The sequence below is a fragment of the Grampus griseus genome, assembly GCF_964374135.1.
Source record: "Grampus griseus genome assembly, chromosome: 20".
In the NCBI taxonomy this organism is placed as follows: Eukaryota; Metazoa; Chordata; class Mammalia; order Artiodactyla; family Delphinidae; genus Grampus; species Grampus griseus.
Genome location: NC_139014.1, coordinates 15,862,664 through 15,876,279, shown reverse-complemented (window position 1 = coordinate 15,876,279; position 13,616 = coordinate 15,862,664).

Sequence of the window (13,616 nt, the reverse complement as noted above, 5' to 3'; positions counted from 1 at the left end):
ACTTAGAAGAAATGAAAGGAGAAAGTGAAAGAATGCAGAATGAGATCAATCTGGTAAGAGTTAAGACATTAACTGGAAATGAGTATTTAGGTGGCCAGATCACGGAAAATCTCAGGAGAGCAGAAATTTTTATTCTTGTTAAGAGAGGCGTTGTGGTGTGTTGGGAAATCCGGAGGTTGGATTTGAATTTTATCTCTGGCACTAACTTAGCTTTAGGTCCTTAGGCAAGTCACAATCTCTCTGAACTTCTATTTCCTTAGTCTGAAAAAACACCGTTAAGAGAACTACGTACATTAATGTATGTGACTGTGTCTAACACACATAAGAGGCTCTCAGATTTCCTTCTTGCTCCCCCTACCCCCGAAATGTGTGAACAGGGAACTATTAAAATTTTGGTTTTTGGTAGATGAGAAAAACAGTCTCTGCAATATTTTTTTAATTGAAGTATAGTTGATTTACAATATCATGTTGGTTTCAGGTGTACAGCAAAGTGATTCAGATATATTTTCTTTTTTCAGATTATTTTTCCACTATAGGTTATTACAAGATACTGAATATAGGTCCCTGTGATATACAGTAAATCCTTGTTGCTTATTTTGTGTATAGTAGTTTGTATCTACTAATCCCACACACCTAATTTCTCCCTCTCTTCCTCCCTTTCCCCTTTGGTAACCATATGGTTGAAGAAAACAGTTTTTAAAGGTTGCTGTCCTAATGAGGACATCTCTAGGGTAGATGTGGGACTCAATGGTATATTCCATTTGTGTGGAAATTTCCCTTTCTGGTTCTCACATTTTATGCAGATAAAATCAGATTAGAATGGGTCACTCCCTTCCTTTGGGTGATGTTGCAGGGGAGTGTTTTGTTTTGTTTTAAACACCAGTTGACAGAGCTATAACCTTTACCACCAGCCATCTCTAGTCACTGCTTGTGTACTTATAGCCCCATAAAGGGTAGGTGCTAAGGTGATTTTATGCTGCCATATGCCCTGTTCTGTTAGCAGGATTATGCTGGATGAATTAGAGTGGAAATAGTGTTCTACACTGTCCAGTGTGGTAGCCACTAGCTACAGTTTAGTTAAATTCAAGTGAAATTAAAAATGAAGCTCTTCAGATGCCCTAGCCACATTCTGAGGACTCAATACACTTATGTGGCTAGCGACTCCCATACTGGATAGCATAGATACAGAATATTACCATCGTTGGCTTGATTAGGGCTGGAAGATCCAAGATGGCTTCACTCACATGTTTGGGGCCTTGGTGCTGGCTGTTGGCTGAGCCCCTCATTTCTCCTCCACATGACCTCTCATCAGTCAGTAGTCTAATCCTAGCTTCTTGACTTGGCGGCTGGCAACCAAGAAGGCAAAAACGGACGCAGTGAGACCCCTTAAGGCCTAGGTCTGTAAGTCAAACCCCATCACTTCTTATTGGTCAGATTAAGACACAGGGCCAGCCTGTGTCTCAACAGGAGGAGATGGGAGGAATGGCAAAGTGACACTGCAAAAGGCTTGTGCCATGGGAGGATTGACCATCTTTGAGATGAGAGACTGGCAGTGGGAATGGAAAGACAGGGGTGGGTAAGCGATATTACTCTTAAAATGTGATGTTTTAACTGAACACAGCACTCCAGATTTAGTCAAATGAATTCAGAAGGCAATAGGACTATTGCTTTTACTATCTGGATGACTTCTATTAAAGTGGACTAAAGTTGTATGTGCATAACAGTCACATGACTGCTCATGCTAAGCTTTTTGTTATTTTACACACATAGCGCTGTTTCACACAACATGCTGCTGTGTCTTGTACCTGTGCATTTGATTCTTGTAAATTTAAATGTAGGAACTCACAACACAGGATATATAAAGATGATATTTTTTGTGTAAAAATGTGTGTCTAGGCTCAGCATTTAAAGACTCTGTGATGCTTAGCACTCTGGCTCTTAAGCTTAGAATTTGCCTAAAATTCACCCCCACCCCCCTGCCCTCTTTTTCTTTTTTCTAATAAAGAGCATCTCTTTTCTGACCATTGTTCACTGGGCTAACACATCTGTTGTGGTTTTGTGCCCATTCAGACCCCATTGTTTGAAGTTGTGCTTTGATGGACTCTTTTAGAGCATTTTTACTTCCTTTTCTGTTCCTGATTGACCTACTTAAACTCACTGTCCAGCAACCACTTGAGCATCCTGCCATCACCCATTATCAACATATCTTTAGCTGGCAAGTAGTTAGGTTACAATAAGCATTATTCCAAACATGATAAATTATCCTTTTCCTTAGCCTGCCTCTTGGTCTGTTTCATATTCAATCAGATTTGGAAACCAGGGTTTAGGGAACTATGCAAGAAACTAGACATGGTATCATTGGCAAGGTGCAGGCCCACTGGTATAGCCAGAGCAAGCTTACTCTTCTGAATTCCTTCAGTCCTCCTTATCTGTACGCTTCTCTTGTCCCTGTTGTACGCTGCCTCTTATCCACTTTGTACTACCTGACCGTGAAGCTTCCCCCCCCATCTTCGCTTCTCTCTCTTCAAGTCACCCCCTTCCTTTGGCATCTCTGATCACACAGTCTCCTGGTTTTCCTCCTACTGCTCTGTTCTTTATCAGTTTCCTTTACAGAACCCCTAACATTAGAATGCTTCAGGGGTCAGTTCTAGGCCTTCTCATCTTACACCTTCTTCTTAGGCAAACTCTTTCATTCTCATGGCCTCAATTTTTTATCTAAAATTGTTCCAAAATCTGTATCTCCAGCCAGACTCTTTTTAGAACTCCAGACCTAAATGCCTAGCTGTCAACTGGATGTCTCACAAATACTTTGTTCAGAATGGAACTCCTCGTTCCTCATACTTGAAATATTACCTTACTTGAAATATTACCTATCCCAGTTTCTCCATCATCCAAACCTGAAACCACTCTCTTTTTTTAGCCCTAACATCCAGTCTCAGAGCCCTACTAATTTTACCTCCTAAATAGACACCTTCATGTCTCTTCCTGCCTCAAGTCTCACCTACCTCCAAAAACAAGTTTAATCATGTCAGGACCCCCCTCGCTAAGCCTCCCCACTGTTGACCTAAAACAAATACACTGGGACTTCCCTGGTGGCACAGTGGTTAAGAATCCGCCTGCCAATGCAGGGGACAGATTTGAGCCCTGGTCTGGGCAGATCCCACATGCCGTGGAGCAACTAAGCCCGTGCGCCACAACTACTGAGCCTGAGCTCTAGAGCCCGCAAGCCCCAGCTATTGAGCCCACGTGCCACAATTACTGAAGCCGGTGCGCCTAGAGCCTGCGCTCCGCAACGAGAAGCCACCACAATGAGAAACCCACGAACCGCAACAAAGAGTAGCCCCCGCTCTCAGCAACTAGAGAAAGCCTGCACACAGCTATGAGGACCCAATGCAGCCAAAATATAAATAAATTAATTAATTAATAAAAATAGACTAACAGTTATTTCTTCAGCAAAAAAATGTTTTTTGGGGGATCAGCAAAGTTCAATTCAGGATCTGCAACTATGGTGAGCCATGTGAAAGTCCCCAACAAAAATGGAGAAGAACTCTTTTATAGAGGGGAAAAGGAAGTCAGGAGGGCTATAGTAAACAAAAAGTCCATGGCTCTTCCTTGGCTGAGTTGTGCCAGTCTCTCATTGGCTGAGCTCTTGCCAGGAAAGAAGAGGAAGTCTTTCTTCTTCCTGTTGGGCTCTGCTATTGCTCTCACGCCCTCTTCTGGTCTCCCAACTCCATTTTAATTGAAGTTTCAGTTTATTAACTTTTTACATGCCCCAATTTAGGATTTCCCATTGTTCTCAGGAAATAGTCCAAACCCTTTAACTAGTCTTACAAGGCTGTCCAAGGTCTAGTCTCTGCCTCCTCATTCAACCTTAAGTCGCCTGTCTCCCTCTTATACTATATATTCCAGTGAAGGGGATCAGAAAATGCCACTTTGGCATGAGGATTATTTTGAACTGAAAGCAATTAAGACAGCAAACATAAATCTTTTTGCCCTCCCCCTATCTGCCTAAAAGCATGACATAAATTCCCCTTTGTGAAGGTGTATCCCCTCCCCTCTCCTGTAAAAGGAGCAGGAAAACAACCATTATCACTGGAGACAGAGGGTTGGCACCGAGCTGGGTCTGCACCAAAAACCCTTACTAAAATAACCTTTATCTTCCATTCATTTCCCCATCTATTTACCTTTCTACAATTTACCACCCCTAGAGGCCCAAACCCTGTTTCTTTGTCTTGTTACTTCTCCACAAATATATTGCCCTTTGCTAAGATGATAGGTAGGCCCCAAATTCTAACCACCTCTTTGAGTCACTTATCACTGAATTCGCTCACGTGTATGCATGTTGCACGTGTAAATAAAATGTTGATTTTTTTTTTTTTTTTTTTTTTGCGGTACGCGGGCCTCTCACTGTTGTGGCCTCTCCCGTTGCGGAGCACAGGCTCCGGACGCACAAGCTCAGCGGCCATGGCTCGCGGGCCCAGCCACTCCGCGGCATGTGGGATCTTCCCGGACCCGGGCACGCACCCATGTCCCCTGCATCAGCAGTTGGACTCTCAACCACTGCGCCACCAGGGAAGCCCTAAAATGTTGTTTTTAAAAATTCTGTTAACCCGTCTTTTGTCAGTTTAATCTGCAGGGCCCCAGATCCTGAAAATAAGAGGATAGAGGGAAAAGGTTTTTTTCTCTCCCCTACACCAGCTACATGGAACTTCTTGACCCACTTTCTTGCCCCAGTCTTTGTATATACTGCTCTCTCTGTCCAGAACACTCTAATTCCACTCTTCACTTGGCTATCTCTGCCCATCCTCCAAATATACTTCTTTAGTTTTTTTATACTTCTTTAGATTTTTTCTGATGTGTTGGAACACAGGGATAGGTTGCCTATCCCTGCTACTGCTCAAGTGCTAACATACTTGTCATTATTCTTATTGCCCTTTACTGTGATTACTTCCTATCTAGCCTGTAAGCTCCATGATAGAAGCCTTGTTTGCCTGTTGCAGGATGTATTCTCCACCCTTAATACAGTATCTGGTACAGGCATACCTTGCAGATATTGTGAGTTGTATTCAAGACCATCACAATAAAGCAAATAGCAAAACACAACAAGTCACATGAATTTTTTGTCTTCCCAGTGCTTATAAAAGTTATGTTTATAGTGTACTGTAGTCTATTAAGTGTGCAATAGAATTATGTCTAAAAAAATATACATACCTTAGTTTAAAAATACTTCAGCAATTAATAGTAGTAACATCAAAGATCACTGGACACAGATCACCATAACAAATATAATAATAATGAAAAAGTTTGAAATATTGTGAGAATTACCAAAATGTGACACAGAGACACAAAGTGAGCAAATGCTGTTGGAGAGATAGTGCCAATAGATTTGCTTGATACAGGGTTACCACAACCTTCAATTTGTAGAAGGTTACAAAGCAAAATGTAATCAAACAAGATATGCCTGTACATGATGGGTATTCATTCTTATCTGTTTAATGAACGAATAGAATAAACTCATTCTGTTCCTATTATTATTTTAAAAAAAATTTTATTGGGGTATAGTTGGTTTACAATGTTGTGTTAGTTTTTGCTGTACAACAAAGTGAATCAGTTATATATATATATATCCATATCTATATCTATATATAGATATCCACTCTTTTTTAAGATTTCCTTCCCATTTAGGTCACCACAGAGCATTGAGTAGAGTTCCCTGTGCTATACCTGTTCCTATTATTATTTTTTGTTTATTGATTGATGTTATATACTGAATATTTGTGTCCCCCTCCCTTCCCAATTCATATGTTGAAGCCCTAACCCCCAGTGTGGCTGTATTTGCAGATGGAGTCTCTAAGGTTAATGAGATCATAAGGGTGGAGCCCTGATCCAATAGGATTAGTGTCCTTATAGGAAGAGACACCAGAGAGCTCACTCTCTTTCTCTACTGCCCTCCCTTGTGCATGCACATCACCATGGAAATGTCATATGAGGGCATGACGAGAAGGCAGTCAACTACAAGATAGGAAGAGAGCTCTTACCAGAAACCAAATTTGCTAGCATCTTGATCATGAACTTCTAGCCTCCGAACTATGAGAAAATAGATTTCTGTTGTTTAAGGCACCCAGTCTGTGGTATTTTGTTACAGCATCCTGAGCAGACTAATACAATTGGTTATTCTATTTATGTCTTGTCTCGCTAAGGGAAGGCCAAGTCTTATATTTCTCCATACTGTTATTTGAAAAGCATTACATATTTAGTAGATGTTTAAAAAATATTGACTGAGTGATTAAAGTGTAAGCCTTGACAAATATTACTTCTTCTTCCTAAAGTACTTTTCCCTTTCTCTTTAACTGGTTAAATTCTACTCATCCTTCAGGCCTCAGCCTTAATATCACCTCCTCAGAATATTCCGTGTGCTACCTAATCTAAATTATTAGCTTCATCCTATCTTTTTCTTTTTTTATAAAATTGAAGTATAGTTGATTTACAATATTGCATTAGTTTCAGGTATACAGCAAAGAGATTCATATATATATATATATATATATATATATATATATATCTTTCCAGATCCTTTTTTTTAACTGTTTCTTTTTTTATATATAAATTTATTTATTTTATTTATTTATTTTTGGCTGCATTGGGTCTTGGTTGCTGTGCGTAGGCTTTCTCTAGTTGTGGTGAGCAGGGGCTACTCTTCGTTGTGGTACGCGGTCTTATTGTGGTGGCTTCTCTTGTTGCAGAGCCTGGGCTCTAGGCATGCGGGCTTCAGTAGCTGTGGCTCATGGACTCTAGAGCTCAGGCTCAGTAGTTGTGGTGCACAGGCTTAGTTACTCCTCAGCATGTGGGATCTTCCTGGACCAGGGCTTGGACCTGTGTCCCCTGCATTGGCAGGTGGATTCTTAACCACTGCACCACCAGGGAAGCCCTTTCCAGATTCTTTTCCATCGTAGGTTATTGTAAGATAATGAATATAGTTCCCTGTGCTATACAGTAAATTCTTGTTGTTTGTCTATTTTATATATAGTAGTGTGTATCTGTTAATCCCATACTCCTAATTTATCCCTTCCCTCCCCTTTCACTTTTGATAACCATAAGTTTGTTTTCTACACCTTGTGAGTCTGTTTCTATTTTGTAAATAAATTCATCTGTATTATTTTTTAGATTCCACATATAAGTGATATCATATAATATTTGTCTCTCTGTGTTACTTCACTTAGTATCCTCTAGGTCCATCCATGTTGCTGCAAATGGTAATATTTCATTCTTTTTTATGGCCAAGTAATATTCCTTTATATATATTATATATATATACATATACACACATATCTTTTTATCCATTCATCTGTTGATGGACACTTAAGTAGGGTCCATGTCTTGGCTATTGTAAATAGTGCTGCTATGAACACTGGGGTGCATGTATCTTTTCGAATTAGCTCCATCCTATTGTTTTCTCTCACAGAGTCGTCATTCTTTTCCTTCATAGTATGTATGGTAATTTTAATTATATTTGTTTACTGTAAGTTCCTTGTAGGCAGGGACTTTGACTCTCCGTGATATCACCACCACCTAGCACAGTGCCCTGTACAAATATGAAGGGATATTAAAATATTATAAATCTACAAACATTTTTGGAATATCTGAGGATTGAATGATTTGACCACTTAGCTTATCTCTTATTGGTCATAACTTGATGCTTTTTTGACTCCCCTCTCTGGACCCAGAGAACATGCTGGCCTTGCCTACACGTCTTTGAGGGATTTAAAGTCTAGGCAGTGTCTGAAGTGTTGAGGCTAATCAGAAGATGCATCTTGGCTAGGAGGGCTATGCAGACTCAAAGGGAAAGAGATCAATGGTAAGCAAATTAGCTTGTTTGGAGTGGAGGCTGTATAAACTTGGTTGAAATGATGGTGTTGGGGACAGTTGATAAGCTTTGGGTTCCAGGCTGATGACTTTAGACTGATAAAATAGACCAAGGGAGCTGCTGCTGGTGATTGAGTTGGGGAGTGACCTCATGAGAATGGAATGTGAGAAAGATTATGCTAACAGCTGAGGATTGTGTGAATTGGAGGAGAGAGTAGGGACCAGGAATACAGCAGAGAGGCTGCTAGGGAGTCTAGGCAGCTCTGAATTTCTATTATGATAGGATCCTAGATGGTTGAATCTGAAAAAAAGATGGAAAATGGAAATGATTCTGAATTACTCATTTATAGTGAGAAATATTCTTATCCAATTCCTTCTCCTGAGGGCATTAAGATTCTAACCGGAAGGCAGCTTGGTGACTATAGACTTCAAACCAAAAGAGCTAATTGAATGATCTTACTGGCTATTATCTACTTATCCTCAGAAGGGACATATATGTCTGACTGCTAGAGAAAAAAATATCTGTATCACTTGGAGAGGACACCAACCAAATAATAGATTCTTTATTTCTCCCTTTTCTAGTTTCTAGAGAGACTTTCATTGTTCTCTAAATAAATTGCACAACAATGGATTAAACACAGACTTGATTTATTCCAGTCTTGAGTATACACCATAGTGGTCTTAAATAGACTTTGTTATTATTCTTGGTCTGTTTTTGTGTCACAAATATTTGATTTGGGAGATAGGTGATAAGCTAGGTTTAAAACATACTGAGTTTGAAGTGCCTCAGGTGAGAAATGTCCAAAGGTCAATCGAAAATGTGAAGCTTGAACAATTTAAGAAAGAAGCTGGCACTGGAGATATAGATTTTTCGGGTAGAACTAAATGCTTTCTTTTTGGGGTTATGTTATACCTTGTAAAACCTTTGTGAGACTATTTATCATTATATTAAAACTCTGTTTATATATCTGCATCCTCCACACCAGACAGTGAGCTCCTTGGGGCCAGCGGAGGCCTCTCACTCATCTTAGTAAACGTACCTGCACACTGTGGGTGCTCATTAGGTGTTCGTCGAATGAGTGAATGAGAGTAATGTAGATAAAGGAGATAAAGGAGAGGAGGGTCAGTGACATCTTTGGTGTTGTAAGTACAGCAGAGAAGGCCTAGAGATATCTAAGACCACAGATGTAGCCACAGACAAGTTACCAATGGAATGTTAGGGGGGCAGTCAGAATTCAAGAAGTAAAAGAAGAAGCTGGTGGAAAGGGAAACCGAGAAAAAAGAATCATCTCTAGCATTGAAAGCACATCCCCAAATGCTGAGAACAAGTGCCTGCTAGGAGTTTGAATCACCTCCTCCTTACTGAGAGCCATCCATGCTGTAGGCACCAGGCCAGCTCTTTCATTGATGCCTTCTTGCTTCCATGCTCCCTTGGGTGCCAGGCCTCTCCCAGAGGGAACCCCTATCAGCAATTCCAGCTCCCACTGTCGCCTTAGTGTCCTGGGTTCTTGTCCCAGGTCTGCCGTGACTCACAGTGTGACCTCGGGCAAGTCACCCCCTTTTCTCTGGGTCTCTAAAGCCCCTTGCAGCTGTCAGGATGTCTGGGAGAATGCAGTTTGGATGACTGGTGAGGATTCCAACTTGCTCTCTGCTGCTTTTCATCTGTAAATCGCTTTGCCAAACACCAGCTGTCCTGCGCTCTGTTTTCGGTCCTCAGGCAGACTCTAACCCACCTGTCGTTGGGCCCCTGCAGCATCCTCCTCCCACAGTTCAGTTCGCAGATATGTCACCAGGCGGCACTGCTTTGATCTCAGCACAGAAAATAGCTTCAACCATTTAGGCTGACTGTTGAGTGATGAGGCCAAGCATATGTAGCACTCTCCACCTGAACTAAAACAGCCAAGGAAACGAAGTTTGAGGACACGATTTAAGTGCTCTGAGAGCTGGTGCTACCATGGTCTTTGAAATTTTGATTTTAGACACCTTTCTACTTCTTTTCTGCCTTTACCTTGGGTGCTCTGGGCCTTAAGGGTCTCAAACTTCAGGTGACTCATTGCTTTTTTCCTCCTTCCTTGGTGGCAAGGAATCTTAGATACAGAGGACTGGGTTAAACACTCTACTTGATTTATAGCCTTCTTTCATCAATGGTTCATGCAAGGCCTCTCTTGTTTAATTGTTTATTTATTCCCTTTAATCTCATTACCCTTCCCATCTAAACAACGCTCAACATTACAACGTTAGGCAACCATCAGATATTTTTAATGTGTATTTCTTTTGTTTGTATGTGTTCTTTTGTGTGTATGTGTGTGTGTTCTTTTGTATGTGTTCTTGAATAACAGGTAATGTTTCTAGTATGCATGTATTTTAAGATTTTTAATATATTTTATTCCACCTAGTGTACCCAAAATGTTATTTCAAGATGTAATCAATAAAAAATTACTAATGAGATATATTACATTCTGTTTTTTATTTGGTCCTAAGTCTTCAAAATCCAGTGTGTGTTTTACTCTTATAGCATTATCTCAATTTGAATGCTAAATTTTCTTCATAAATATTTGATCTGTATTTAGATTTCATAAAATTCACAGTTGAAAAGTAGATTCATGTATATGAGTTGTTCCAAACATACTTTAAAATTTTCCAGTAACTGAATCAAATACCAAAAAAATCATTTTCTTTTAATATTTGCATCCAAATTGAAAAAATTGCTTCATTTTATTTTATTTTTTAACATCTTTATTGGAGTATAATTGCTTTACAATGGTGTGTTAGTTTCTGCTTTATAACAAAGTGAATCAGTTATACATATACATATGTTCCCATATCTCTTCCCTCTTGCGTCTCCCTCTCTCCCACCCTCCCTATCCCACCCCTCCAGGCGGTCACAAAGCACTGAGCTGATATCCCTGTGCTATAAATTGCTTCATTGATTTGACTTTGAAGCAAAAGCATGTCAGTTTCACAACTATGTGCAAGTTAAGTAAATTTACCAATTCTTGTGTCAATCAGAATTATTAACATGAAATTCAAAGAGATATTGCATAAATTGGAAAGCAACTCTAAGATTTATTAACACCAGCAAAACATTTAAACTTTTTTGTCATTTTTGCGGCCAATTTACATAGGACTGTTGATTACAATTAAAATATCCTGTGTGTTTATGTTAGAAAAATGTGTATTGATTTGCATTATGAGAAGTTTCAATTTTACCATAAATTCTTGTACCTATCCAGCTAAGTGGCAAATAAGCATTTTCTTTCCTTGGAGCTTCAATTTTAGCTTGTTCATATACAATACGATATCAGTGAGATTGTATGCATATATTTTTAATTTATAGAAATATTATCGTGGCTTATACCTCATTCAGTTTCTTACTTATCACTATGTTTCTTCTGTGTATGCATCTAATCCTTTGCTTCTAACTGCTACACACTCTTTCATGGTACATGGTGCATCTTACCCAGGCATTCACAGTGATGGAGACCCAGATTGCTTCCAACTCCTGCTACCACAAATCATGCTGCAGACATCCTGTTCATGTACCTTATGAATTCATGTGAGATTTCTTTCAGATGTATACTTAGCTTGATTGCCCTCCTAAATCACAAAGCAGTACTCCTTCTATCCCCCATATTTCTTAGCTTTTCTTTTTTTTCTTTTTTTTTTTTTTTTTGCGGTACGCGGGCCTCTCACTGTCATGGCCTCTCCCATTGCGGAGCACAGGCTGTGGACGTGCAGGCTCAGCGGCCATGGCTCACGGGCCCAGCCACTCCGCGGCATGTGGGATCTTCCCGGACTGGGGCACAAACCCGCGTCCCCTGCATCAGCAGGTGGACTCTCAACCACTATGCCACCAGGGAAGCCCAGCTTTTCTATTTTTTCTTTATTATTATTATTTTTTGGTTGCATCAGGTCTTAGTTGCAGCATGAGGGGTCTTTGTTGAGGCGTGCAGGATCTTTCGTTGTGGTGAGGGCTTTTCACTGTGGCGCGCGGGCTTCTCTCTAGTTGTGCCGTGTGGGGTTTTTTTCTCTCTCTAGTTGTGGCGTGAGGGATCCAGAATGCATGGGCTCTTTAGTTTGCAGCACGTGGGCTCTCTTGTTGAGGAGCACAAGCTCAGTAGTTGTGGTACACGGGCTTAGTTGCCACGTGGCATGTGGGATCTTAGTTCCCCGACCGGGGATCGAACACATGTCCCCTGCATTGGAAGGCAAATTCTTTACCACTGGACCACCAGGGAAGTCCCAGCTTTTCTATTTCTTTGCCTTTCTTTTTTCCTTCCTGGAGACATTCTCTTTTGTCTTTCAATTCCCTAATATGTTTCCCAGCTGTGTCCAGTTTGCTACTTTTCATATCTATCGTGTGCTCTATTTTAGTTATTTTTATACCTAACATATTGCTTGTTTTACTAAAGTTGTTTTTCTTATTTCAACTATTTCTTTTTAAATTTATTTATTTATTTTTGGCTGCGTTGGGTCTTCGTTGCTGTGCACGGGCTTTCTCTAGTTGTGGCGAGTGGGGGCTACCTTCATTGCAGTGCGCAGGCTTCTCATTGGGGTGGCTTCTCTTGCTGCGGAGCACAGGCTCTAGGTGCGTGGGCTTCAGTAGTTGTGGCACACGGGCTCAGTAGTTGTGGCTCGTGGGCTCCAGAGTGCAGGCTCAGCAGTTGTGGCGCTCGGGATTAGTTGCTCCGTGGCATGTGGGATCTTCCCAGACCAGGGATCGAACCCATGTTTGGCAGGCGGACCCTTAACCACTGCGCCACCAGGGAAGTCCCTCTTAATTTCAACTATTATAATTTTCTATATGTGATGTTTCTGTTTGGTTCTTCTTTATGTTTTCTTGTTCTGGTGTCGTATTGGTAATATGTTCATTTCTTTAAGCATGTTTATTAAGCTACTTTTAAAATCTTGGTCTATCTGTTGTCATCTTTCTACTTAAGGTACAATCTGTAATCAAGTGGGTTGTATCCATCTGAATTAGCTGTGTTCCTCACCTGTCTTGTTATTTGGCCCATGGGCACATAGGTTGCTCTGTTCAACAATGTGTACCAGTGCCATTTAGCTCAGGGGGTGAGGGTCAGGGGTGAATGAGCCGTAAGACTGAGAACCTCAAGCACCAAAACTCCCAAGTCAGTCAGACCCGACCTCACTAAATAACTCCTCATGTCAAGGCTTCACCTTTTGTCCCCACCTCCCAAGGGAGAAGCAACCTTAGGGGAAGTACTTCTTAGATTGCAGTTCTCCTGCTATGAGAGTTTAGGGGGCGAGGAGGGGAAACAACTGTCCGAAGTTCGGTTTCCCCTCCTATTTTTTATTGGATCCTCACAAGCACAGTGCGTCTTCAGTGCCCTGATTACTCTTACCAGCACCTGGATCAGCAGTTTGAGTCAGGAAGGTGATGGCAGGCACATCACTGTTTGTTCTAAGACACTGGTGGAGGAAAAGACAGATGAGAACTCCAGAGATCCTCTTCTTTTTTTATCATTCCACAGCCATGCCTGGCCACCTCCTGCCGTAAACCAAAGCCACCCCTTTACCACACACCACACCAGTTCAAAACAGGGCCCCCCTTCACCCAAGGGGTATCTCACAGTTTTCTTCATTTCTTGGTGTTTTCTGTTTATAATTCTTTCATAGTTGCCCTTGGGAGAGGGAGCAGCAGTCACACTGGTTCAGTCAAGCTTAAGGATTTTGAGTACTTGCTTTGTGCTGGACACTACTCTAAGTGTAGCATCTGTATTAACTCATTTAAT